Raw genomic sequence first — 10,029 nt, 5'->3', positions numbered from 1 at the left:
TATGGGCTTCTGGGGTATGGAGGGACCTTCAGGCCTTCTTGGTGGCCCTGCAACTTGGAAGAGGTGAAGTTTGCTAGCTAAGGATTCTCCCATCACACCAGCTTTGCTGTGGGCAATTGGCTAGTAGGACAACCTTTTAGCAGAAGACATGGGAGTGACATAGGCAGGCAGGCAGGCAGGCAGGCCAACAGACAGACAGACAAATAAGTAGCTGGCTAGGTATCTGGGTAAGTAAAGAGAGAGAGAGCTAACCAAGCTATTTTTGGAGTTTGATATTAGCAGCTCAAGTGGGATTAATTCCCAGTAATACCCAGCTCAGCCTCTGTTCAGAACATGCTGGTAAGGACACTGGATGTTCACAGTGTTCATAACAGGAAGGGGACAAAAACACGTCAGGAGGAAATATTTTGACACTTGTAGGTTTGGGATGAGCAACTCAGAGGGCCAAGGGTACATTTTCCCACCCCAGTTATCTGAGAGTTTAACCCTGCTCTTCTTTCAGAGGTATATTTCATAATGGCCCTGGGAGGCTAACTGACCAGCCTTCCCCAACCCCGTGCTATATCTCTATATCTCTGCTTGAGTCACTGATCTGGGTGTTTGTCTTGATGGGGAGGAAATAAATCAATGCTTCATGCAGGGCTGCAACAGAACCTCTCTTCTGTATTTCTCTATTTGTTTCTGATTGCATTTGCACAACATGCTTAACTTGGTTCCTGAGCTAAGCCATGTTCCAGGTTTGCCCAATACATTAAATTATAAACTAAACAAGCAGGTTCAGTTTGTGCGACAGCCTGGGCAACACAGCAAAAACTAACGGAGGTTAAAATTAATACTAGGTCTTACCTGATTAAAGGTGTTATGCAAATATAGATTGTGGCTAGGTAAATTTATGCTAAGCCAAAGTGCGACTTCTTTGGTTCTTGCTATCTGCAATGTCTGAATTAATCTACTATGGTTTCTAAAAAGTTTAGCAATATCTCTGAACCCAGACATTATAGTTTATTTGATGAAACACTTAAAGCAAGCCATAGCTTAGTGCACACACAAGTCCATGGCTGAGTTTTATTTCATGGACAGAGGTACGGACAGAGCAACTAATCACTCAGAGGTACAGCAGGCAGCCTCCTCAGTGGGCATATTTGTGACTCCTACTTTGGTCATTTCTTGTTTTATGTCATAATGTGGCTCGCCAGAATTTAGATGTTTAGAGAGTCCAGTTTAAACACTGCCTAAAGAAAAGGTGCATTTTCAGCGACCAGTATTAACAGTTATGATTATGTTTCACTTTTCCATCCTTCCATCTACCTCACTCCACTTCCACCCACCCAGGAAATCTTATTCAATTGACCCTCTGGGCTGCTGAGATTTCAGCCAACCCTTTTAGGTAATTGTAAGAGCTAGAAACTTTTTTTTTTAAATGAAAGCGTACATTCTCAGGAAGTTGAATTCTGCATTTGCAGCATACTGTGGCACAATTTCTGTGCTGAGTTTTGCACCCATCCCTCTATGCATGCAGCCAGAGAGGTCTTTTGCACAAGCCCCTCGCCCAGACACACATCCCAAAGCAGACGCAAGCCACTTTGCCCAGCAGCACCCAATTCCCTTTGCCCTCCGTGTTTCTTCAGCATCGCTGCCCCCGTTCATCAAAGACCCATGTCCTTATTTAGGCAAACCAAAAAGCCGCGTAACCCAGAGATGGCAATTACATAAGCTCCTAATAGGCTTATAAACACAAGCTGCTGTTTGCATTCTTATTATCGTCCTTTGCCACCGCCGCCTCAGCTCACCAACCAGGCAGCCGAGAAAGTACATTATAAAATTCTTATTATAGACCTTTGTGCTGGTACAGCAAATACTTTAAAATTTGCAATTGGGGTCAGCACAGCAATTGCAGAAGAAGTGTTTCCATTGGACCCCATCAATATCTTTTATAACTATTTCCTTAGCGTGTTCCACTCTCTCAGATTTCTCAAAACTTAGATATTTCTCTTAGGGCTATGCCGTCGTGTGCCAATACACAGCCGGTGTTAAAAGCAACAAGTGATCAGAATGTCATAGGAATAGATGTACAGCCTGTTCGGGCTTAGGTTGATGTTGTGTGAGCTCTCAGGATAACTCCATAGGATACCTTCCTTCAGAACATCTTAACGCTGATGTTTCTGTAAGTTCAGCTGCTCTGAGGGCAAGACCCTTAAGATCTGAGAAGGGGAATTGAGAGCGGTGAGTGTTTTCAGTGGCCTGGACAGAGAGCCGGGATAACCACAGCGTTTCTTAAACTGTGTTTTATGGAACGCTGAGATTCTCAAAACATGTTGAAGGTCTTCTACAAACTGTTCCCAATATCCAAGAGAAGGTCTTTTGTAGGGGGAGGGTCCTTTCCATTTAATTCACTGCATGAACGAAGAGGAGATGTTGACAGGTATCTCCTCAAACACCATCTTGATACAACTGGGGGAAAAACTGAGTTGGAAGGCTTTGGGGAGAAAACTCACACTGAAGGTATCGGCAGGAGAAGCTGGGCCTGTTTAATTCTTGGATGGGAGAATGTCAGACAATGTCAGCTTTAGGCCAGTGTTGTCCAAACTTGGCCACTTTAAGATGAGTGGACTTCAACTCCCAGAATGGCTGGCTGGGGAATTCTGGGAGTTGAAGTCCACTCATCTTAAAGTGGCCAAGTTTGGACAACACTGCTTTAGGCTAAACTGGGAAATTGTGAAAACCTCCAAAAAAGCAATGGCAAACCACTTCTGAACTGTTGCCAAGAAAACTGTGGCTGTATTATCACCGAGAGCTAAGTCTGACTCACAGACATCTTTGCCTATTTTTTCTTTTCTCTAAATCGTATGAATGCACTCGTGAGTGGAAAAAATCGTTCTACTGACATGTCCTTCCACATAAGTTGTGACAAGTGACTCCTCAGCATTTACCACAGCCAAAGCCCAGTGTTATGCCAACTGCAGCCCTTCTATTAACGAATCTTGGTGAAACATCACGTGCAAGTTCCTACGGCTCATTGTGATCTATAATCAATGTATACCATGCAAGGGGAAATAAAAAAAATATATGAAAACTTGTGATGTTCCAAGATTCCATTTATTTATTTCAAGAAAGATGTTCTTCATTTTAAAAAATGTATTGACATTTTGTGGTCTTGAAAAATTTAAGGAATACGGGGGTAGAAGATGATATATCCTCTCCCCAATGGATAGCATTGGGCCAGCCAACCCCCAAGCCCCCTAAACACCTCCAAGGTAAATTTTGACAAGATGGGGAAATTTATTAAATGTGTGGAGAATAATAATATATCATGCCTTTAATGAATGCAGTTTAATATTAATTCAACTGAATTAGGTTCAAATTTGTTTTTTGTTTTTTTTGGGTGGCTTAAGGTGTGGTTTTCAAATCCAAGCTGATTAGTTTAGAGCAAGCCTATTTTCCTTTAATGATTGTGGCTCCAAAAAAGGACTGAACATTTCTGCCCTTCCCTGCCAATGACATAATCAAATTATTGGCTTGCCACTTGCATCTGTCTACCTATCTGTCTGAGAAATATCAAAATATAAACCATCAGCAAGGAGTATGCATGGGAGGGGGTCAAAAAAGGCAAGATGGCAGCCACAGCTGTGCAATCAAAGCCTTTCCAATGCATGTAAAAAGAGGTGGGGCTTTGATTGCACAATTGTGGTTGCCATCTTGACTTTTTTGACTCTCCAGACCCCCCTGTCCCAAGCTATAAAAAAGTTCCCAACCCATACAGTTCATGTGTTCTTAACTAGTAGGTGGAAAAAAACAAAACCATTATTTTTTTCTCCTTTACCAACTTTCAACACCACTGTCCAAGCTAATGGGGGAGCGATTTTGTTTTGTTAAATAAACCTACTCTGGCTGTCGCGGGGGTCCACGGGTGCGGTCAAAAAAGTCAAGATGGTGGCTACAATATGCAGCTGAAGCTCTGCCTGTTTTTTACACAGTGTGTCAGGACAGTGGTTGGGTATCCAGGCACTAATCCCTCAGGGAGGCTAAGAATTAAAACAGCGAAAGACTCAAAATGTATTTAAAATATATTTATTTAAAATTCCAATAAAGATCAGCTTATACAGTAAGAGCAAGCTGTAGAAGACATATCTTAACCAGTTAGCAAAAGGCTGTCAAAGAGGGTGCCAACTGATTTCTTGAGGTGGGCCATGCGAAAGCCCCTTCTCTCATCCTTCCCAACTGAGACATCGTTCTCCTGTTTTAATGGCATGCTTAACCAAGCCAGTCAAAGCCCCAGTCAGCATGTACAATGACGTGCCAACTTAAGCTTGCTTAATCGTGGCTGAAACTTGCAAGGCTTCCTGGCTTGGGTGAACCCCAGCAATTGATACGTTTGTGATTTCTTGTATTCTGTGAATCTTCAGAAAGGGTTAACCAGGTTGGGTACAAACACAGCCAGAGAAAGGGTCTCTCCATCAGAGACGCTTACATCCACCAGGAAGGCCTACAAGGAAATGATCTATCAAGTATTTTGCACTTCAGGCCTTTAAGGTTTTAAGATCTTCAGGATCATTGTGAGTTGTGGAGAAAGCAAACCAGCAACCGAGGCAGCCCTTACATGAACCTCCATCTGGGCAGCAAAATATCCTTCACTGGCCCAGGAAGGTACGAAGAGATGAACCTTAATTGGGCGAGATGATGAGATGTGAGATTTTCAGAAAGTTAGGTTCGGATCATTGAAGTGGATAAAACTGGAAAAAGGGAGGGAAGAAAGGGAAGCAAATGTTTGATTCAGTCAAAATTATACAGAAGAGATGGACACCCTCCCCCCGTCTTTCTTTTTTTATCTCTTGCAGCCACTGAGGAATCAACAAGCAAGAAATATCCTACTGATTCTCCTCCCCCTTTTCCAGCTCTCATTCCTTAATTATTACACTAGAGAATTTGTTGGAGCTATTTATCATGGGTCTGAAATAGAGAAATACATACAGACTGGGGTGGGGGGAGCACAACCCTCCACCATGTTTTTGCATAGAGATACTTAGTAGTTTAAAATACTGTCACACTGATTTTTTTTTTTTCATGTAATTGCTGTTCCTGGGTTGTTGATTAGACATGGAGTTGCTTTTTTCATCTTCAGAAACTATGCTGAAAAGTTTGAGAGACAGAGAGAGAGAGAGAATGAGAGGAGAAGCTATCTAAAGATAACCACAGCTTTAGAGACAAAATGTCTAAAGATAAAGAACTAATGTTGTATATTGTCCAAAGAATATATTACAGAGCTGGAAAACACAGCAACAAATACAATCTAAATAAGGTAGGGAGCAATACTGTCTTAGATCCATCTACAACATTTGGGTTGTCTTAATGTAGAAAAAGAGAGAGAGAGAGCTAAGGGAAATAGCTCTAAGGGTTATACATGGTCAGAAGAAAATGTGAAATAACTCTTATAAATTACAGCACAGAGAACATCCCATGAAATCAACTGGTAGGACTGAGAAACCAACCTATCTTCATCCAATCTGGTGTTTCTAAATGTCTTGCAGGAGGAAGCCATAGATTTGTGGAAGAGTCAAGCTCTATCTGCCAAAGGTTCAAGCCTGGTCTCTCCACTTAAAGAAAGGCCACAGTGGGTGGGAGAGCGATATGAAGAGGGTGAGGACATCTCATCTACATCATTAGGGGAGATCTGGGATTTTCTGCTAGGAAGAGTTTTTCAAAGGGTTTCCAAATCCATTTGGAGCCCTGTTGAGGGTCTTCAGTATGATGGTAGGATTTCCTGCCACAAAATTTCAACCAAGTGACCCAGTAGGGCTATAAAATCCATAAAAAGAAGCTTGAGGACCAAACTGGGGAGTCAAGATGGTGGCCACAATGGTACAATTGAAGCTTCGCCTGCTTTCTATGGGCACCCACATAAAAACGGGTGGAGTTTTGATTGCCTGACTGTGGCTGCCATCTTGACTTTTTTCACCATACCTGCAGACAACCCTAGGTCCAAGTGTGGCTTGGATGCTGCTGGTTGCCCAGCCATTGGTTCATATAAATTATTTCTCTTCCTTCCTTGACTGCCCAGATGCTTCCTCCAAATCAGTTTCCCATTTCAGAAGCCCACCAGATCTTCTTTTCAGAGCTGTTGTCACAAGCCGGTTCCTATCCGTCTGCCTCTCTGTCATCCCAGTCCTTTTCTTACAAATGACTTCTCCGTTAGACGCCTTTGTTACCAGCCAGACCTGGAGCTAGCGAACAATCCTTCCCTGCTGCCAATTGATAGACGTCAGTGTACCTTCTCTCCCCATTCTTGGTCTTCTTCTATCTTCCTTCTTGCCATTGTTTGGTTGCTTCTGAACAAGCAGCTGCTGTGAAAGTGTTATCGGTGCACTGTGATTATGCTCAAAGTAGGTTAGTGGGCCAGGATGCTAGGAAATGTTGCTTGCTCCTGCATTTTCACTTCAGCTGAGTTATGTGGACTTGCTAATCACCTCTTTCCCTCTTCCACTCCCTCTTCCAGACCATCTTCCTTTCAGGTCTACATCAGGAGCTTCCAGCATTCACAGGCCAAGAAGATATAGACCAAATTTCAGTGCTGGCTTTAAGGTAAGGGAGCTGAGTCCCCTAAAAACAGGATAAGCTGATTTTCCCCCTTCAATTCTCAAGCTCACTTGGATTTTGTTTAGTACAAGATGGGACACGGTGACATTTGGACAGGCTTTCAAGATTGATGTCAGTCTTTTGTGGAAGGCCAGATCAAGAAATAGACACATCCAGGATTCCAGAAATGCTACTTCCTTGTTGCAGGGTATAGTAACAGAATCTTGAAAGCCAAGTTCCTCTCTGTCCCATCTTATATTAAGCAAAATCAAGGCAGAGCTATTTTGAGTTTCTTTCTCATGCTTGCTTCTACTGTATTCAAACCATGGCGTCTGTTTACATTCTCCTAAAAGATGAAATCCAAACATGATCCAAAATCCATAGCCCCAAGGTAGGTCATATGCTGTCCTCCAGAAATTTGGGACGTCAGCTCCCATCAGTCCCTATCAACTCCCATCAGTGCTAACAAGGAGTTGTGAGAGCTGTAGCTGAAAATATCAGGAGAGCACTAGGTCACCTATCGTAATGGAATGTGAGAATGACCTTGGAAGATGCGGCAGGAGGGGGGAAGAGATGCTGTCTAGGGAACTATCAGATAAAAGGGGGAGGAGCCCTCAACTGAGTAATGGACAGAAGAAGAAACTTAGAAAGGACTCTCCCTAACTGATCAGGCAGTAAATAGGGATGGTGGGAGATTTGTACTTTCAGACTTGCAAGATTCTGTTAATGTAGCCCAACAATAAAGTAGAAGTCGCTCCTCTGGTCATGTTTTCTGTCTGGTTGACCTGGGAGGGCTGACACCTATTCTTGGTGTATTCTAGTAGCAAGTTTGAGAAGTGGTGAAGGTGCTGGATCAGAAACGAGGAGGCCATGAATTCTAATCCTTCCTTAGGCATGGAAGGTGGCTGGGTGACTTTGGGCTGGTCATTCTTTCTCAGCCCAACCCACCTCACAGGCTGTTTGTTGTGGGGAGAGTAGGAGGCGGGAGCATGAGGTATGTACACTGCCTTGAGCTGACCAAAAATAAAAGCAGAATAAAAATCTAACTAATAAAATAAAATTGGTGGAATGCCTTTCTCAAGCCTGGTGCCCAATGCCTGTGTTAGAATTTCAACTCCCCCAATTCATAGCATGCACAAAATCTTATATTATCAAGCCACAGCGACCCTCCTGCCTTTTTGACTCTGCTCTGTGAATGCTGTTGAACATGCCAACTGGGAATTCTGATCCTGATGACGCATCTGGATAATATCAGATTGGGAAAAACTGTATTTGCCCAGGCTGGTTTGCGAATGACAGAAGACGGAGTCCCAAAATAAAATGAGGATCACTGCAGCTCTGCTGTAATCTCCCTGCACCACTCCATGTTTGCAAATCTCCCTGCACCTCAAAGTATCACTTTCCATTTTTACCGCTGGTTGATTGTCATCCATCAGAATCAGATTCAGCATTAAAGTCCACATTTGCTGTTATTAAAAAATAAAACAAAACCACCTCCAGAGAAGCTGAGGCATCTAAGGCAAAATGTAATACAATCCCAGATGTCTTTTCACCCTGATGTTTACTTACCAGGCTTTGGGAAAGTACATATTAAACTCTGGCCTTGTTCTTAAAGAGCTGGTAAAATTGTTACTGGGCCTATATTACTTTAGGACTATTGGCAGGGATGAATAGGACCAAAACCTTCTCACACCACTTTCAAAATCCATGCATATAGAATAGTTGCATGTTAAGAGAAATCTGTTCCAGAATATGCAAAGAAATTGCTTTATTGTAAGGGGATGGGGGGGGGGAGGGCATTTCATCATATGTCGGTCCTTATCTGAAGCCTCCAAACAGGTTGGTAACCTAAGTAAAACAAAGCTTTCATGGCCTCAAAACGTTGGAAGGGATCACTAACGGATTGCGATGTAGCTACTACTTAAATTTCTCCCCCAAAGGGGAATCCACATTTCCTGCGGCAGGATGTCCCATGGTTATTGCCAAGTAGGGAGCCTGGCCTAAAATTTGTGCTGTCTTCTCATGACACGGATCTGCAGCGATGAAGGCATCACAAAATGCAAAGAGGCTGTTTAGTTGGGCTTTTATGATAGCATCCTCCCAAATTTTATGAGGGCCTGGTTTGAAATGCGTATATCTTCACAACACCGGTCCTGTGTATGGATAGACCAACCACATTCTCTTTGATTGTTCTCCTCTGGGTAATTACATGATATAGAGATTTATAACCTTGTCAAGGGAGTGTTTCCTATCACCTCCTAGACAAAAATGACAGTTAGGGTAGATTTTGTTTTTTAAGTGCAAGCATTCAACTACATTTCTAATTAACACATATTTATTACCGTTCATACCCGCACTCTCACTGCTCATGACAGAGAGAGAGGAAGATGGGAGAAAATAAAAACTTGTCAATAAGACATGATCTTTCCCTCCCTCCCTCCCTCTTTCTCTTCTTCCTTCCTTCCTTCCTTCCTTCCTTCCTTCCTTCCTTCCTTCCTTCCTTCCTTCCTTCCTTCCTTCCTTCCTTCCTTCCTTCCTTCCTTCCTTCCTTCCTTCTCAGAGCCTAATTTTTTCCTCATCTTTTCTTTTCAAATTGAAGGAAATTTGGGAAGTGGAGCTGTGGGAATGTTTCATCACATCCTGGGATCACCAAAAGAAAGATTTCAGGAAGAAAAACAAACAGATTTCATGCTTAGCTCCTCCTCTAACAGAGAGAAGGGGGCAGAGTAATACTCCTAGCTCCCTTCTGCTCCTGAAGCCAAATTTCCCCAATAATATTCTCCTTTTTTTATGGAGAAGTATGAAATGTTTTTAATGGAGATTGGCTGCTTAGTTCACTGATCCATTGATAATTAAATATTATACCTGCCTCTCAATCATTGTTCCAGGACAGCTGATGGTAAAAACCTTTTATTTTTTTTTTAGCGCCTTTGAGTCAGTGTTGACTCCTGGCAACTGCCTGGACGAGTCCCTGCATTTTTCTTGGCTACATTTTTTAGAAGTGGGTTGCCATTGCCTCCTTCCCAGGGCTAAGACTGGCCCAAGGACACCCAGCCGACTTCGTGCCTCAGGCAGGACTATAACTCACATTCTCCCAGTTTCTAGCCTGATGCCTTAACCACTACCCCAAAATACTTAGCAACACAATAAGTTAAATAACAAATGTGTAATCCATCCATTTTACTCAGTGCCAGTTAAACTCTAAGCAACAGTTCACAATGGCAACCTTCCCTCACACTTACACCGCCGTGCAGCGGTTCCAAAAACATTCCTGACAGTGGAAACTCGCACTGTCATTCAGTTGCAACCTGCAAAATTTACAGGCTGGGGATGATGGCTGTGGATGTTCTGATAAAAAAGACTTGAGGCCAGCATGATCCCTCAGCCCCATTTACTTCACGTTGTGGTTGTGGTGGAGAAAAACTGAGAGAATATAATGCCTTGAACTCTCAGAAGGAG

This window comes from Python bivittatus, unplaced genomic scaffold (genome assembly GCF_059951505.1).
Source record: "Python bivittatus isolate LINGU-HERP-01145 unplaced genomic scaffold, Pbiv_v1 ctg000580_np1212, whole genome shotgun sequence".
In the NCBI taxonomy this organism is placed as follows: domain Eukaryota; kingdom Metazoa; phylum Chordata; class Lepidosauria; order Squamata; family Pythonidae; genus Python; species Python bivittatus.
This window is presented reverse-complemented; position numbering follows the sequence as displayed.